The sequence below is a fragment of the Lissotriton helveticus genome, chromosome 4_1 (assembly GCF_964261635.1).
Source record: "Lissotriton helveticus chromosome 4_1, aLisHel1.1, whole genome shotgun sequence".
NCBI classification, from domain to species: Eukaryota; Metazoa; Chordata; class Amphibia; order Caudata; family Salamandridae; genus Lissotriton; species Lissotriton helveticus.
This window is the reverse complement of record NC_136063.1, coordinates 1,237,425,116-1,237,443,761: the sequence shown is the minus strand read 5'-3', so window position 1 is coordinate 1,237,443,761 and position 18,646 is coordinate 1,237,425,116.

The following is an 18,646-nucleotide window of genomic DNA, read 5'->3' as shown; positions in this document are numbered from 1 at the left end:
ATATAGCCATGTCTGAACTGGGGTGGCAGAGTGGGCTAAAGAACGGTGATGGATTAAACCCAGATCTTGTGACTGGGTGTGAGTGTTTGATTGATTCAGATGCTCCGTCCATCACCACCCTCTTTTGTACCGCTTTTGGCCACCATAAGTGTGGCAGGGTATGCTCAGACGTGAGTCCCTTGCTCACTTTGCCATTGGATTCAAGCAAGCCGAGCTGAAGATGGCTGGAATGCCAGAAACCGGTCCTCGGAAGCTTGTTTCCGGTCCAGGGAAGACATGGCTTGGCAGTTCGGGCTGGACTGTTCCCATGAGACACAGGGTCAGACTGATTTGCATATAGCCATGTCTGAACTGGGGTGGCAGAGTGGGCTATAGAACGATGATGGATTAAACCCAGATCTTTTGACTGGGTGTGAGTGTTTGATTGATTCAGATGCTCCGTCCATCACCACCCCCGTTTGTACCGCTTTTGGCCGCCATAAGTGTGGCAGGGTATGCTCAGACGTGAGTCCCTTGCTCACTTTGCAACTGGATTCAAGCAAGCCGGGCTGAAGACGGCTGGAATGCCAGAAACCGGTCCTCAGAAGCTTGTTTCCGGTCCAGGGAACACATGGCTTGGCAGTTCGGGCTGGACTGTTCCCATGAGGCACAGGGTCAGACTGATTTGCATATAGCCATGTCTGAACTGGGGTGGCAGAGTGGGCTAAAGAACGGTGATGGATTAAACCCAGATCTTTTGACTGGGTGTGAGTGTTTGATTGATTCAGATGCTCCGTCTATCACCACCCCCTTTTGTACCGCTTTTGGCCGCCCTAAGTGTGGCAGGGTATGCTCAGACGTGAGTCCCTTGCTCACTTTGCCACTGGATTCAAGCAAGCCGGGCTGAAGACGGCTGGAATGCCAGAAACCGGTCCTCGGAAGCTTGTTTCCGGTCCAGGGAAGACATGGCTTGGCAGTTCGGGCTGGACTGTTCCCATGAGGCACAGGGTCAGACTGATTTGCATATAGCCATGTCTGAACTGGGGTAGCAGAGTGGGCTATAGAACGATGATGGATTAAACCCAGATCTTTTGACTGGGTGTGAGTGTTTGATTGATTCAGATGCTCCGTCCATCACCACCCCCTTTTGTACCGCTTCCTTCCTTTGTAGGCTTTCTTCCTGGCTTCCTTCCTTTTATGAGTCCTTCCTTCTTTTTTTGCCTTCCATCTTTATTTTTTTTGCCTGCCTTTCTCGTTTCCTTTTTTGCCTCCCTTACTTCTTTTGTGCCTTCTTTCCTTTCGTCCTTTCTTTCTTCTCTACTTTCTTACCTTATTCTTTCTTACCTTCTTTCTCAAAGGCAAGAGCTGCCAGGCCGTTTGGCTTCTTTAGGTCTCTGTTATCTAAGACCTTTAGATTTTACTAAAAGTATGTGTAACATAGTTGCTTACAATGGTTTTCAGATAGACTGCATCTGGTTGTCTGTGATTGCGTCATTCAAATTTTTTCTTCCACCCACTCCAGCATGCATCAAGGGGCAAGATGTCAGGTCACTTCAGCCATTGACTGACTTACCTATAAGTCCTTTCACAAGGAGCACATCCACACACAAAGTAGTTTTCATCAGTGCCAGGGAATACTATGCTAATGTGTTGTTTTTGAGACTAAAACATTTTTTTCTTTAGAAAATATTTTTTTTCCAGATTTGACAAGGGCCCTGAAGTTTCTCAAACAGTAAAGTTTTCTAAACTTTAAAAACCATGACAAAACAAAACAAAAATTGACAAAAGCCTCGCGGCTAACACAAGACCTACTGACTTTGCCAATGCTTGTTACAATTGATAGTACACTGGCAAAAGTGATTGCTCGGCCTTTTCTACCCACATAAATTCCACTTGTGCCAAATATTTTGCGAATAAAACTCACACTTGCAACCGATTGTTTTACTTTTTTTGCCACGTGTTACTGGGCCACTGATATGAATTTCACATGGAGTTGCATGGAGCAATCTGATCGCAATGTTTTAAACGTGTAACGCCTATAGCTTTTAAGCGTCAGCAACCCGGAATAAAGAAGAAAATAGAGTAAAGGTGTTTTCATTTCTCAGGACGAGGGAATCGAAGAAACTCTAGGATACGTAATTGTTTCTGTTTCGCACTGATTTGTTTTCTCATTTCTATACCCGCCATTGATAATATGCAAATTATTATCAGTGTCAATGAAATGAAGTAAAAAATATATATACAGTAAGCTGGATTTGAAGTTGGGGCATGAGAGATGGATGTGTTCAGTTTCCCAGGTTCAAGAGCTCAGCAGGCCTCACCCTGCTCTTTAATCTCTGCGTGCCTGCCTGCTTTCAACTCATTGTCCTCATTCGTCTGTCTCGGCCACCACTGGGCACCGCGGCGGATACCAGTGAAGCTGCGGTGCTTAGCGCTGTTGAACCCACCCTACGCCATCAAAGGCCCTCCGCTGTTGCGCGCTCATTAGCATCCAAAGGCTGCGGCGGCGGCTCGAGCAGTCTCTGGTTTCCCGCTAACGCGTGATTCAGAGCCCATCAATCATTTATTTCTTCCTCAGAACGCAATTAGGAATGTATTCTGAAACTGGCAGGCGCAAATCATCACTTGAACACAAACTGTGAGCTCTGTAGACTTTCGCCATCTTCCTTTTGATCCTGACGTTTCTAATTTGCAGTGCGTTTTATGTTCAACGTGTGTGTAATAAATATCTGCCTGCAAATGTATGTTTCTTCGGATGACAAACGTCGATGCTTTTTCAGGAGGAGAAATAGAGCCAGTGGTCGATGGAGTGTGCAAATGTACACCGGAAGCGTCCGTAACTAGTACCTAATTTGTAAAACAATCATTCATAGGCACCAGGGACATATGTCCAAGCCGCGCTCGCCACCACAACGTCACCCATATTGACTTTGGGGTGGCAATAGGGCCTTATGTACAACGCAGCGTTAAGCCACGGCTTAACGCTGCCTTGTAAATAAGGCCCAATAAGGTTCCACCGCAACACCCATTCATTTTGACACTGCCCCCTATGTACAAGGGTTGTGAACATAGGAGGCAGCGCAAAAATTAAGACCAGGTAAAATCTGGTCCTATGATGTCGAAAAGAGGATCAACGAATTGTTTCTCCTTGTTGTTTTTTTTATGTGTAGGAAGTGAAACCTTCCTACACATAAACAATCCTCCCTTTGCACGCAGACACCCTTGTACTCTGGTCAAGGGGGCCTGCATTGGCGCTAAGTTGCTAAACTTAGCACCATCGCAGGGGGAAATGCAAGGCTGCACCACATTCTTGTAAATATGGTGCAGCCTTGTGTTTCAGAAGTGGAGGAGAGAGGCGTTAAGCCAGGCAGGCCAACACCTGTCTCCTCCACTTCATTGTACGTATCCCCCAAATTGCTAGCCCACCACCAATGCTGCTGAATGGGTTGCCAAATAGCAAGGCTGCCTCATGCCTTTTTCTTTCACCACTATACCCTTCCGGGGCCTCATTTATGAAAAGTGTTGCATCTAAACGTGAAAGCAGAGATGCCACACTTCTTAGTGTGCCCTCCTTGAGACACAGGGATGCGCTGTGGGCCTCATTTATGAAGTGTCACAATGCTGCATGAAAGCAGCGATGCAGCACTTCAGGGCACATCCTTGCGACACAATGGATGCACTGTATTTATTGTATGATGCACCATGTCGCAAAGATTGACAGATGGGTCAGGAATCCTGACGTATCTGTCGGCGCAAAACCCACGCATTGTTGGAGTTGTGTCGTAAGCATGACACAACTCCAGCAATGCATGGGGGAGGCCTATTCCCATTGCACTGCGTCACCCTCACGGCTGCTGTGAGGCAGGCGTAAGGTTATGACGCAGTAGCATCCTAGAAGTGGCGCAGTGAAATCTGACAGATTTAACTACGCCACATCTTTAAGGTTTTTTCACGTGGGAACGCCCACCCTGTATACCTTATACCTGACACAGGTGTAATGTAGCGCAGGCATTTACAAAGTCACACATCTGTTTAGATACATCACTTTCTAAATATGGCTCAGTGTGGCGCATTATTAACACCGCCGCTGTGTCACAAAAAGTGACACAACTGCAGGGTTAAAGTGTCACAAGCCTTCATAAATAAGGCCCCCTGTTTCTGTAGATCACTCTTACATATTCTTTTTCATCCATGCCTTTTCGTTTTTTTACTGTTTTCCCGTTCCCTGTCTCTCCTTCTTTCTGCTTGATCTTCTCCTTCGCCCTGTGGGTAAAAACAAGCTGATGAAAAATAACATCTAATCGCCCCCAAACGAGTGTCTGTGCCTGCCACTGGCAAACTAAACTTCCTGAAGGGCATTATATACTGCAATGTTTAAGTACATTTTTAAATGCATTCATCATGTCTGACATTTTTTAGACCTACATATTTCCTTGCATCTGTTTCTTTATAAAATCATAAATGAGTTTTCTGATTTATAACTCCTTCCTTTTGAGACAGCATTTTCCTTGGGTGCCCACCTCACTCAAGGTCAATATGAGCACTGCCTTCAATCCTGAACTTACGTTCTACAAAACATTGATTTCAGGGGCCTCATTTATGAAAAGTGATGCATCGCTGCGTGAAAACAGCGATGCGTCACTTTTCACTGCGCACTCCTTGCGACACCAATGATGCGTCATATTTACAGTACGACGCATCATGGCGCAAGGAGTTACAGATACGTCAGTATTTCTGACGTATCTGTATGGCGCAAAAGTGACGCATTGCTGGAGTGTGTCACAAAAGTGATGCAACTCCAGCAATGTGTCCTTTCACATGGGGCTGCGTCAGTCTTTCGCCTGCTGTGAGGCAGGTGTAAGAAATTGACGCATTTGTGTCCTAGAAGTGGCGCAGTGAAATCTTATAGATTTCACTGCGTCACTTCTATGACCCTTTCGTGCGTCAGAATGCCCCCCCTGCATACATTATACCTGGCGCAGGTATAATGTGGCGCAGGGGTTTACAAAGTGATGCATCTACCTAGATGCGTCACTTTGTAAATATGGTGCAACAAGGCACATTATTTACGCTTTGTGACGCACCGGCGGCGTAAAAGTGACGCACGGCCTCATAAATGAGGCCCCAGGTGTTTTAGTCTAACTAGTTCAATGGAAGAAAGACAAGTCGACAACACCTAGAACGCATTAGGGTCCCACACAAAAGTACATGACTGAAAACAGTGAGAGGTCATTACCATACCTTTCCCCCATATACCCTGCATGTTACCGAACACCCTCAGGATGAGTGGAACATTCCTCTGTATTATACCTATTTATGGGAATTAACATTTTAACTTGCTTTGAAGCATACACTGGAAAAGAAAGAAATGGAAGATAATATAACCAATTAATGTGCATTTTTCAAGATTGAACAACATCTGACTCCGACTATTCATGGATGATCATGACCCATAGCCTGTCAGTGGTTAAAATAGATTCCCTTTGAAGCAACTTTGCTGCACTCAGCTGAAAACCATGCAAAGGATAACCATGTTTTCAGTCAATGACACTATCAAGGGAAACAAATAATAAATAATAAACACAAAGTATAAAATAAGGCAGAAATAAAAAACAGTAGAAGTCAACCAACTAGAATTGCTTTAAAATAATTGGTGAAAATTGGAACAATCGCAATAAAATAAATACATTATCTTCCTAGTTTTAGGATTGAAGTCTCTATACATAAGAGAATTATCTACTGGTAGATTTAGGTATTTGGCTAACTTTTTTGTTGACTCTATGGAGACTGCAGAAAAGTATGCCTATCAGTAGAGTAGGAAGCAAGTTGTCCCGGCTTGCAAGGAATGTCTGAAAATGTGATGTCTAAAAAAGAATCTGTCGGTTATATTCTCAAGAACATGTGATAACCATCGCAAAAGTTACTTAACGCAACCCTTAACATGGCAGACTATTGTGGGAAACTTACGCCGTGTTAACCAAGTATTCACAACACAGCAGTACAATGCGATAGACACCAGATAACCGGTCAAATGGCAGCGTCAAAATCAAAGACACGCCACAAAAATGCGATACGCAAACCCAAAAAAAGCTGCGATGAGGCCAATCGCGATACTGAAATCAGCAAAAACTAGCTACAGGCCTGCAAATCGCACGCATCTGGCGGGAAAATGCACTATAAAAACACCCCAAAAAATCCACCAAAACCCATTCAAACCGCGTAGCCCCATGGATGCACCCAGACTGAGTGCAGAGGACAAGACGAACTCCACAAGCCCCACGGAGGACCAGCCAGGAGCCCCGTGTCAGGGGAAGGGCAAGGAGAAGAGAAAGAGGAAGACGGAGTTCAGTGCTCAGGAAGACAGGCTCATCATCAAGGAGATGATAGAAAACCATCAACAACTGTTCGTCACCTCCACTGCTGCAATCCAAACGGAAATATGTCAGTCCATCGTCACCAAAGTCAATGCAGTGGGAGTGTTGAGTAGGTCAATGGAGGAATTCAAGAGGCGCTGGCATTAAGTGCACAAGGGAAGGACAAGGGAACCCTACTCACAGAGGAACCAGGGCAATTAGTTTGTCAAGAACACAATGGTTCCTGTGGTATAGTAATTGTACGGTGCATAGTCAGTACATAGCGTAATAGCAATTTATTTTAGTAGAGGGTTCAAACAGGGATGACAAAAGGAGAAGCAAGGCTCAAAATACCAGGTTTTCATCATCAAAGTTTTTGTATTTCAAAACAATGGTTTCATCAATTATATAGACTTGCACACATAGTATTTCAGAAAAGAGTGCAGAGTGTCCCAAGTGTTTCTGTGAGAACCAAGCAGTAACTACGTGACAATAGGTGAATATATACAGGTTTCTGCTGGGGGTATTTACAAGAAGGAGGAAAAATGACCATAGACAATAGTACAAACAATGGTTACAAAGTGGCTATCTATATTCATAGGCACTGTTTGCGTGGTTCATTTCCTATGGCGTCTACGGCATTTCAACCCATGAGAATGGGGGTCTCGTCAGGACTGATCGTTGCAGGACATCTAAGGGAATTAAAACAGGTAGTGAGGACATGTACTATGTGTATGGGTTTAGGATGTAAAAGGACCTCTAGGTTTAATGAATTACCTTATGGTGTGCTAGATTTCCACATTTCGCAACCCATGCGTGATAGAGGAACGTAAAATTAACTTACAGTGAGCCCAGCCGGGTACTGTGGCATGGTGGAGAGAAAAAACAGGGGGTAAGTAAGAACATATTGCACTTAGTGAAGTACATGTTAGGATACATGGTGGCAGGCTGTTAGTATAGTCAGACTGTGGAAGGCTTGTGGATATCAGCTTCTCGGTGGCTTTTATGAAAGGTAAGTGGCGGACGATGCCGTCAATATAATTGCCTTCAGCCAAGACAATGCCTGAGAGGAGAAGGGGCTTGTTAGTGAAGGATCTTAGCCGCATGAATAAAGGGATTATAGGGGGAGCCTGGGATGGCAAAATACCTGTTTGCTGGGGCAGCAACGCACGATCGCGTCTTCCAGTAGGTCTGAGTCCATCTGGAAAGCTCGGTACAGTGCGGGGGCCAATGTCCTCGCGGTTATACCGTAGTATGTCTAGTACATGTGCAGGCCTGACAAGGATGGTCGAAGTCTCCATCCTCGTCAGGTAGCGATGGATAGTGGTGATCTAAGTGAAGCTCGAGTGGACCCAGGGGCTTCCAGTGAATTTTTTGTGTGCGTGAAGTGTGTGAATCCAATCCACATAGTTATTGACAAGTTATAAACATATTCACGGTAAAGATTAAAAAACGTTGCTTGCAATGATAGTGATGATAGCATGGTACTGGATGTGTACAGCCTACATGAAGTTCGTAGATACATTGATCATTTACAGAATGTACCATGTAGTTACATACTGGGATATTGTATACAGAAGGTCTAATAGTATCACGTTCACAGGCAAAAGGCAACAACATCATAGTTATACATAGGTGGGCATAATACACACGTATTAGCATATTGCAGTTGCTAGATCTATAGGTGACATGGGGTGACCGCAACTAGAGAGGGTGTACCTATCACGTTCAAAGCAGACGGCAAAAACATCATAGTTATACATAGGTGGGCATGAAAAACATGTATTGGAATATTGCAGTTGCTAGATCTATAGGTTACATGGGGTGACCGCAACTGGAGAGTGTATACCTACACACGTGTGTGTGTACATGTTTAGTTGGCAAGATTGGACACAAAACCTCTCCATTAATCAGCAGAATTTAGCCCTTCTCTGATTGAATTGATTTTATAGATCCAGTGACATTCGCGGCGCTGTAGGATTTGCGCAATGTCACCACCTCTTTCGGGTATTGTGGCAATATCAATGACTTGCCATTTGATCTCGTCTGCAGTGTGATTTTTTTCTTTGTAGTGTAATACAAGGGGCGCAGTCATGACCAACTTTCCGATGCGGCTGCGATGTTGTCCTATCCTGGCTTTGACAGGTTGTTGCGTATGTTCAATGTATGGGAGCCCGCAGGGGCACCAGATGCAATATACGACGTTGCGCGTATTGCAATTGGAAAAAGATTCCAATGTGTGTACATAGTTGCCATGTTTAAACGTGGTGGTTTTTTCTGTGAAGGGACATATCACGCAGTTGCCACATGGGTGATGGCCTAGGATGGGGGAAGACCTCAGGTAGATTCTAATGTACCACTTCTCTTTTTGGATGTTTCTGTGGATGATTTCACTAAGTTATCCTTTAAATGTTTTGCCCTTTTGTAAGCAAAAAGTGGTACCTCCATTAAGGGATCGATGCTTTTAATGATGTGCCAGTGTTTGGTGATCATATTCCGAATCTTGTTGTTATGTATCCCAAACGTGGTGACACATACAATTTTGTGCATTTCTTTTTTGGGTCTGGTGACGAGGAGTTCTTCTAGTGGGCAGTACCACGCTCGTTTGAGAGATTTTTTCACTATTTTGTTAGGATATCCTCTGCTTAGTAGTTTCTTTTTCAATATCTCAGCCTCTCTCATGTAGTCTTCCTTTCGAGCACAATTGCAGCGGATGCGCAAAACCTGCCCGAAAGGTAGACCGTCTCTAAGGGCTCTAGGGTGTTGACTATTGTATGACAGTAAGGTGTTTCTCTCTGTGGGTTTCCTATGAAGTGAAGTGAACTGTTTGTCTTCTTCGCTTTGGATATTTAAGTCCAGAAAAGCAATGGTGGATTTGTGTAGTGTGGACGTGAAAGTGAGGTGTGTTTGGACTTGATTCAGATATATAACAAATGCATTAACATCTTCTTCATTGCCACTCCAAACAAGGAAGATGTCATCTATATACCTATACCAGCATTTTATGCTGGTTCGATAAGGATTTTAGTCACTTAATGCGAACGTCTGTTCAACCTGGTTCATATAAATATTTGCCAGGTTGGGAGCAAAAATTGCTCCCATGCTGGTCCCACAACATTGTTGATAGTATTGACAATTAGACACAAAATAATTTCTCTGGAGAGCCACCTGTAGTAGTGAAATTATAAATGAGGTCGGAACAGTTACTGGTCTAGTTCTGGTGTCAAGAAGGTGTTCTATACTCTGGATACTCTCAAATTGTGGAATGTTGGTGCATAATGACTAGATGTCAAGAGTTGCTAGCCAGTCAGTCTCTCTGTTGTAGGGTAATTCTTCTACCAAATTAATCATATGCATTGTGTCACAGACGTAGCTCTGTTGTGTGGGAACATATTCTCTGATAAAAAAGTCAACGTATCTTCCAATTGGTTCTAAGATAGAACCACATCCAGATAGGATAGGTCTTCCTGGTGGGTGTGTTATGCTTTTGTGTATTTTAGGGAGGGTACACAGAACCGGCGTTCTAGGGTTTTCTGAGTTAAGGAATTCAAATTCTTTCTTGCTCAGGAAACCCAGGTTTAATCCTTCTTTGGTAATGCATAAGATTTCATCGCGGATCTCAGCTAATGGATTGTGATTGAGTTTCCTGTAGTGTTTACCTTCAGAGATTTGTTTATTTATTTCTGTGTCATAATCACATCTATCTTGGATGACTATACCCCCTCCCTTATCTGCAGGTTTGAGTATTATGGAATTGTCCTGTTTAAGGCTGTTCAATGCTTGGCGTTCTAGAAGTGTAATGTTATATGGTGAGAACTGTTTACTGGTTTTCAGAATGTCTACACTTTGCAGGATATGTTTTTCAAAATTTATTAGCTCAGCGGGCATCAAGCCATTTGTAGGATAAAAAGTGGACAGAGGTCTAAGTCCAGTAACTGACTCACGTGTAGTGTATTCTCGGTCTTTAAAGAATAATTTGAGACGGATCTTTCTGAAGAACTGGAATAGTTCAGATTTTAGATTGAAAAAGTTGGTTCTTTCAGTGATGACGAACTAAAGACCTTTACTCAATAGAGAGATTTAAGTGCATTAAGTGCACAGCCAAACCAAGGAGAAGTTTGCCGCCAACAAGAAGGCAGCAAGGGAGACTGAAGGTGGGCCTCCTGCGCCACAGGAGGAGCTGGAACAAATGGTGGCCACAGTCATCAGTGTGGTGACGGTGGCAGGAGTTGATTGCATGGACACAGCTCAAAATGACCTGACCCATCAGCAACAGGGTGAGTAACCACCAGGGACTGGGGGACTGGGGGAGATCGGCCTAATGGCGCACATGCACAATCATGTGTTGCATACTGCTCACCCACAATGAGTGTGGAACATGTCCCTGACACCCTTGGCACCCTGCAGCACACATAGGAACACTAAGTAGGCCCCCGTCCACTATGTGCACATATGAGCCCCCTCGAAATCACCAACGACACAACCGAGCCATGCACATGTGATGGATACAGAAAAGTAGTGACTGTGTGAGCCACACTGACTATGCAAGGGACACTGCAAGACCGATAGCATGGCACCAGCCAAGATACATGACATTGTGTACAAATCGACATGGAGGTGGCCCAGTGCTGATCACATCCGTAAAGGAGCAGGTCACACTCTGACATATCCATGTGCACCCACAACCCATGTCGTCCAATACACGCAGCCGACGAACAATGCACAGGGACACAGAATCTGTCCAAGAGCACATATGACCCAAGTCACAAACATTTTACCCCCCTAAAAGCACACAATTCAAAGGTACACCGCCTCAAAGGGAGAAGGGTACACAAAATTAGAGCTGCAGGGGCAAGTACCCTACAATGCAGCACACACACATAGCAATCACAGAACATCAGCAATGCTGGCAATGTAGTTGAAAGTGCAACACCTACACCACAGGACAGAGGACACAAAAGGTTCTGCTTGTGAGTAGAAACTGGCCACTCACATCTGGCATTGACTGACACTGTGTGATGATAATGTACAGGTACTACCACACATCCGTCATGTAGTTAAACATCCCACTGTCTGCCATCAAATAGCCAGCTCCACCAAAACGGTCACAATGTGCATTGTCATGCTGTCTGTATGTAAACATCTACAAAGCGTCAACATACAGGGGAAACTCTGTTAACCTGCATCTCCCCTTAACATTGCAGAGGGACAATCAGCACTTACTGCAGAGTAGACCACAAATCCCATCAGTGATGATGAAGTGGACAACCTGCACATATGTCAAGACACCCTCCAACAGACAGCCTCCGCACCCCACCCCCAGGAACAGGGCAGGCCAGCTGCCTCGAGGTGACCTCACCACCTGCACAGGCCACACAGCATGAAACACACACAACACCGGCTGTCTCCCAGGATCCCCATGAACAGTACATGGAATTCCAAAGCCGTGTGTTGTGTTGCCAGGTGGAGTTGGCGGATCAGCTGCGGGTGAGTTTCAAGCTCATGGCAGCCAAACTCGAGGCCATACGTGGGTGTCTGAGTCATATCCTGGACCACATACAGTCCCTTACAGACCCCCCCTGTCGGCACCATGCTCACCAACAATTCTTGGCTGACCTCGCTGGGGCCATTACTCGGATACAGGAACTGTCCAGTTAGACAGGCACCAGTGATGACAGCACAGAGTTGGCACAGATGCGGAGGACAATGGAGACCGTGGAGCAGATGCAGGCTGGAAGCATGGCTGCCTTGGCTGAACACCAGCGAGATGTAGCTGGGATCTTCCATGCCCTGCAGTTCCTCATCTTGCCATTTCTGACACTGAGACAGTCCCAGACAACTGCAGCAGGAACTTTGACACACACATCTCTGACCCCTGATGTGTCAGTGGCACCCAGTGATGCAGCCCCATCACCTTCGCACCCTGATGTGTCAGTTGCACCCAGTGATGCAGCCATTACCCCGCCAAACACACCGGACACACCGAACACCAAAGAAGTATCAGAGGAGTAAGATGCGGATGAGAATTACTGTGTGAGGAGGAGGTAGTAGAATCCATCAGCTCCAGGTGGCCTTTGAGCCCTATGGATCATGCCCTGGGACAACACCTCCCACTGTTCCCTGGAATACTCTGCGACATCCAACCGGACCCTGACATGAATTTCCACTTCGACACTGCTTGGCAATTACACAGCAATCTTGCTGCTGACTGCACTCTGCCTCTTCCCAATCACTTTTCAATCTCCAAAGGACTCTGGTTGACCCACCACTGGGCTCCCATGTTATGTGGGTTTGGATGACCATGTACAGCTCTTGCTCCGTCACGCACTAGAATATGAATAAAACTTTCGCAGTCAGACAGATGTGTCATGAATATGTTCACTCATGTATGAAAGTATGGCTGGATGTAGGGACAATGATTGCACAAGAAGGTACCTGATGGTGAATTACATCAATGCGCATGTTTATCCCTGAGACACATGGCCAATTGGATGACTGTGAAGATGGGTACTAGCTATGTCCCCATTGCACATCAACAGCTATCCCTCAACCCCCCGACATAGGCACACATCCATGTATTGAATAGACCTGTGTGTAGGAATGACCACATTGGTAGCAGGCCAGAAGTGGTGTCCTACATCACATGTGACAACAGAACATCACGTTGCATACCTGCTCACACACATCTGTGTGGACACATTCGGTTGTGTTTAATGACATTGCTCAACATGTTCAGAGGTTGGACACCATACTCACATTGCTGAAGACATGTAAATGCACTGGTCTGCCAGCAACTATCCCAAAACAATGTGTGGCTCAAAGATGTGGATCTGTCAACAGGGACCCACCCCCATTGTACATGCATCAGTCAGACCCTCCTTGTGTAGTGATGTTGCTCATTGTGGCACACGAGTGGTCCACTTAATCAACACTCATCACAGTTAGACACCAGTGAAGTCGCGTAGACTTTATTGCCATGTGTGTGTCAGTACGGATGAGGCAACAGCCACAGAAGGCAAGGAGATGCTTAAGGCACTTGCACACAGCATAGGAACCTTTCAAGGTGCAGGAAATGTGGAAGAGTGTGGCTCAATGGTTAGAGCGGCAGACCCTGATGCAGAGTTCTGGCTAGGGACCAGGGTTCGATTCCCGCCTCGGCGGAGTCTCGGGCTCAATTTCCTCGGACCTGTTAATTCTCGCCTCGGTGCCTATTCTAATCACGGGCCCCACGCTGCAACTCTGGGCAATAGCTTGCTTAGCCTCCACACCGGCCCCAACAGCGCTAAGGATGCCTGGCTTCACCCTGGGGGTGCCCAGGAGTGGACACTTCACAGGGAAAGCCAGGAGGGGTTCCACAGCGGTATGAGTATCAGTGCCAGGAAACCGCATAGGCGACACCGCAAGGTGACCGTCTGGTGACAGTGCGCTCTATAAGTACCATGACATTTACATTTACAAATGGGAAGACAGAGCTGAACACCAATCATTATGGATGGCAACGGTCTCAGCCCACCTTGGCTTGCTGGACGAGTCATGTGTTGTTTGGCGTCTGCCCTTTGCCCCATGTGAGAGGGCACAACTTACAGGCCATGGGGTCTGCATAGTGCACTGCCACCTGACTGCGCAGGCTGTCTGCTCTGTTGACAGTGATCAGATGAAAGTGTCCAACAGGGTCACATGCTGTGCTACATTGCCATGTCTGTGCTCTCCCCCAGCAGTGTGTCCGAATTTGTAACGTTGCCAAATAACGCTGTGCTGCTCCGACCAGGGAACTGCATCACCTTGCACAGGTGTTTATACACACACGTAGTTCCACGCACATGCATTCAGAGTGCAGACGAAGGCAGACATGTCCTATGTTGCTGTGGGATATGTGGGCATTCCCCACAATGCAACAAGGTGTTGGGACCTGTGCTGTGGGTGACAATCCGAAGTGGTTGCAGGAACGTTGTTACTCGTCCATGAATGCCAGCGCAGCCTCATGTGCAATGTGCTCCAATAGTACGTTATTATCGGTTCAAGGAACACCAGGGTGGGCCAATCCATTAACTGCTCCGGGCAGATTTGCTCAGTCCATGCCGTTTCCCCAATCCACAACACAGCCCAATAGGGTAGCGCCTCGATTTGGTCACTGCACTCGAGGAGTTGTGCAATCTCCCATGTGCAACTGCCAGCACATACGCCAAAGATCAGGGCATCCCATGCATGGCTATCCCGGTGACACTGCTGTTTGTGGACCAACAGGGGGTGCACTGTCAGGTCCTAATCCAATTCAGCTACTGTTGCGTTAGGTAGGCAGACCTCCATGGGGCACTCGAATGTGCATGATCGACAGTGGAACCAGGGCTGGACACAGGTGACATAGGCAAGACGGAAACTCAGACGGAAACTGATTCGCAACACTGCCATTGGCAGGGATCCCAACATATCAGCATTCATGCATGATACAGTTCAACATGAACAGGGGTTGTGCATGTGCCCAGGAATGCCTGCCATTGCATTTGTTGTGCTCGTGGCACTGGCACTCCTCAGACCGGCGGAAGTTCGGTGGACGATATGCCACAGCTCTGGGCAATGAGTCGTATGTGTGTGCATCGTTTGGGCATATGGGTATTCTTTAACTTATGTGTCAAGGCCATCCCTTGCAGGTGTGGGTCATGCAGGGACAAGTATGTGTGGGGTGTGGGCATGTTGGTGTTTCCTTGGTGCAGTTCGTGGTGTGGGAGTCGTCGGAAGCTGGTATGGTATCTCACGCAGGGTGTGCCAGCCGCATTCAGGACCAAGGTCGGGGGTAATGTTGGCCTTCAGCCTTGTGTATTGAGAAAAAGGGCTTTCATTCCTGATATTAGTCTGACTATTGCTTGCATTTCTTGAATGTGATATTGACTTTGCGCTGACTTTGATGCCAGGCCTGTGATTTGGGGTGCACAGATTTTGAGACACACGCAGGTGTTGGCATGTTTGCATGTGCCAAAGGCCCGATTGGCCTTGCGCTTCTTGCTTAGTCTCTCTCTTTCTCTCTCTCTCTCTTTCTCTCTCTCCCTGTCCTTTGCTGAGTGCCTGACACACCTTCTTATCTTGGATATTGTCTTGCAGGCTGTGAGTCACAGATTGTCTAGGGATGCCCCACCATGACTCTTAAAATGGTTGTTTGTTGGCAAATTAGGATGTGACATTTTGTGTGGTCTTTCAATGGTGAATGTATGAATCAGGATTTCAGTGCTCACATGTATGCTAATTGTTGTAATTGTGCGACAGCAGGTGGGTTCTTTTGTTCATGTTTTCATTCAGTTGATGTGCAGTGTCTTTGTCTTTGAGTGGGTGGGGGGTGCCCAGAGTGTGGCCACGGGGGAAGGTGGCGTCCAGGGGGTGACGGCAGTGGGTATTCTTTCCCTCTTGGGGCTCCGGGATGCATTTTCTGTGGCTCCATGGCATCTGTTGTTCTTCAGGTGGGGCTCTGGGCTGGGCTCTCTTTTGTGGTGCAGGTTGTAGTCCGACTTTGTACAAGGTCGGAGCAGGTGTTAGTTTCCTGGTGCTAACACGCCTATTCTCATGTTTTGTGATCTTATCGCCAATCTGTCTGGTCGTTGGGAATGTTGTGGTGTGATGTTGTCACAGCTTTTTGCTCGGGAACGCCTACTCTGCATCTCATTAGGGATAGTTGCCGGGGTCATCCTTGGTGATGTTTTTTGCAGCTGCTATCAATGAAAAACTGGTGATATTGGCTGTTTGCACCAGCTTGTGAATGGGGTGGTAAGTTTATCGCAAATTTGGCTGTCTTAGGATGCTGATAATATGGTGATAGCTCCTTGAGAATATGGCCTTATGACTTTTGACTAGCTTCACTGGTCCTCACAGTGACTTTAGCTTAGAGATAAAATTAGTTCATGGGCGTGGTTGAGTGGGGGAAGAGTCTGCCAGAAGCCTACGCTGGAACTAAGGTCCATAAACAATATATTTTATATTGGTGAGATCACCCAACAAGTTTTATTTCTGATCAGAAGCAGTAAGACAACACTCAAATCATCAATTAAGGACCCTTTAAATAGTGGCCTGGTGTGCTGACTCACTGTATCACTAATCCTGACTGAAAAGGGTGTGGGGAAAGAGTGTCCTTAAGTAGGGATAAAAAGTTTGGAAAGTGTACTGTGGACTATGTGCTCCTCACGCTTGCTCCCTGGTACACCGACGAGGCATCCCCCTGCTGAGCAGCATGTCCCAAGGAGGAGAGAAACATATGGGGCACAGAGCCAGGTCAAGGAAAGAGTGAGCGATTAGCATTGCCTCAGTCATTCGAGCTCCTCTGACTGCAGAAGCGACCCAGCTAGGTCGGGTGTGGCTTGCAGCTAGGGGAGAGCTCCTGCCTCTTAAGAGTGTTGGCTGAACCCCCAGGCACAAGGGAACTTAAACCAAATGAAATGCTTTAGGGTATCAAGGGGACACAGCAACTTGCAGAAACCAGCACAAGCACCTATAGCAAACTCAGTAAAAATGTCCTCTTTTTACTAGACAAATTCTAGAAAACTTGGAGTGACTGGAAGTCCCGATATTGAAAATTTGTCTCAATGCATTTGGTTGAATAAGGCGCAGTTTGGCGGAAATATGTGCTCTGGTAGAACTTGAGGCACAGTAGCTGGAAAGCAAACTGACTCACTAACACCAACAAATACACCAACAAATACGCAGTGGAGAAGCCTAGGGAAAGGCCCTGAATTCCTATTCCCTGACATGGAATCAAGCCCAATGCAACCATAACTGCAAAGTTTAAATACCTAAAAGATGCCGGGCTGAAATATACTCTAGCAATGGAAATATCACTGGACTCCTGCAGCCGCTTAGCTCCACTGTGCTATTAAAACTATGGAAAACACTGTTGGAAAGATCACCCAGTCCCACTGTACATGTAAAGCAGGCACCGCAGTGGGAGGGACCGCTAGAGCAATACTGTCAAATGAGGGAGCAAGGAGTAGTGATACCACAGGAAAGCTTGATAATACCTGAGTCATAATAATCTCAACAACAAGCCCACTATTCCCTTCTTGAGTAAAAGCTCAAACCTTCCTGGAAAAAGCTACTGCATGGGCCAAAGAGAACAAATGAATAACCACCAAATTAACAACCACTAAACTGCATAAAAACAAAGAGGCATAGGAAAAATTGAAGCCTGAGCAGGGCTCCCAGACAGATTCACTTAGCTCATCTCTGGGCGTAGAGGAATTATCTCACCTAACAAATCGCCTCAAAGAGGAGGAAACTAGGCAACTAACCCAAATGCTGATCGAAGGCCCTATGCTGGGAAAAGAACCAACTGAGCCAGTGAATCAAAATCAAAATGGAGCCTCAACAAAGGTGAGGAAGGGAGTTCATGATGCAAATGAGTCTCTACTGTGAATAAACTTGCCAAAGAGAGCGAGGGCAGAAACAACAAGCTGCAAGTCAGGTATTGCTAAGGACCTTACATGCCTCAAGGCCAGAGAATGGGAAAATGAATTTAAAGCAAACACTACAGATCTATCACCAAATATCAGCTTTAGCACAATAGGAAGTGGAGGACATTGAGCCTTACTTCTCAAAACACTACAAAGCTCTGTTGAGGCGTTGAATTACCAGGCAAAGAAAATGGACAATCAAATTAGTCTTTTGAATACTTCGGCTATGTACATTGCAGGGATTGATGAGAAAATTACATACCTCAATAGCCTGATAAGAAGAGTGCAAGCCGACACACAATGGGTATGCAAGGATGCAATAGCTCTCTGGTCTTGGAAAAACTGGCCAGCCTCCCAGAAGCAATAACCACGCTTGTGGGTGAGCTAAAAGCCAAACTAGCACAGCAAATTACCAATAAGCCGGTAGGTCCCACTGTTGGTGAGAATGGCTCCATCACTCTAACAGGGGGAGGTGATAAATGGCCAACAGCCTTGGGAACAGCCTCCATTGCTAAAACCAAGACAGATGAGGCACAATCGACTGGTACAGGCATACAATGCTAACAGGCGGAAAGCCACATGATAGGGCCAGGCCACGGGGCAGCTAAAACAACGTCACCTATCATCATCACAGAAGGAGCACCAAACTTGACAGGGACAAGGACAAAGGACATCACTACCGAGGGCATACCCTACATGTCTGGGCCAAAGTAAATAATTAACAGAGTAAAAATGAGGAAAGGGTAAAATAAAAATCTATGAACAGCAGATTCGGCTGCCAGATTACCCTATCTTCAGACGCCTTACTGTTTAGAAGTGGGAGAGCCTTTTCAAATCAAATCAAATCAAATCAATTATCTTTATTTAGATATAGCACATATATCT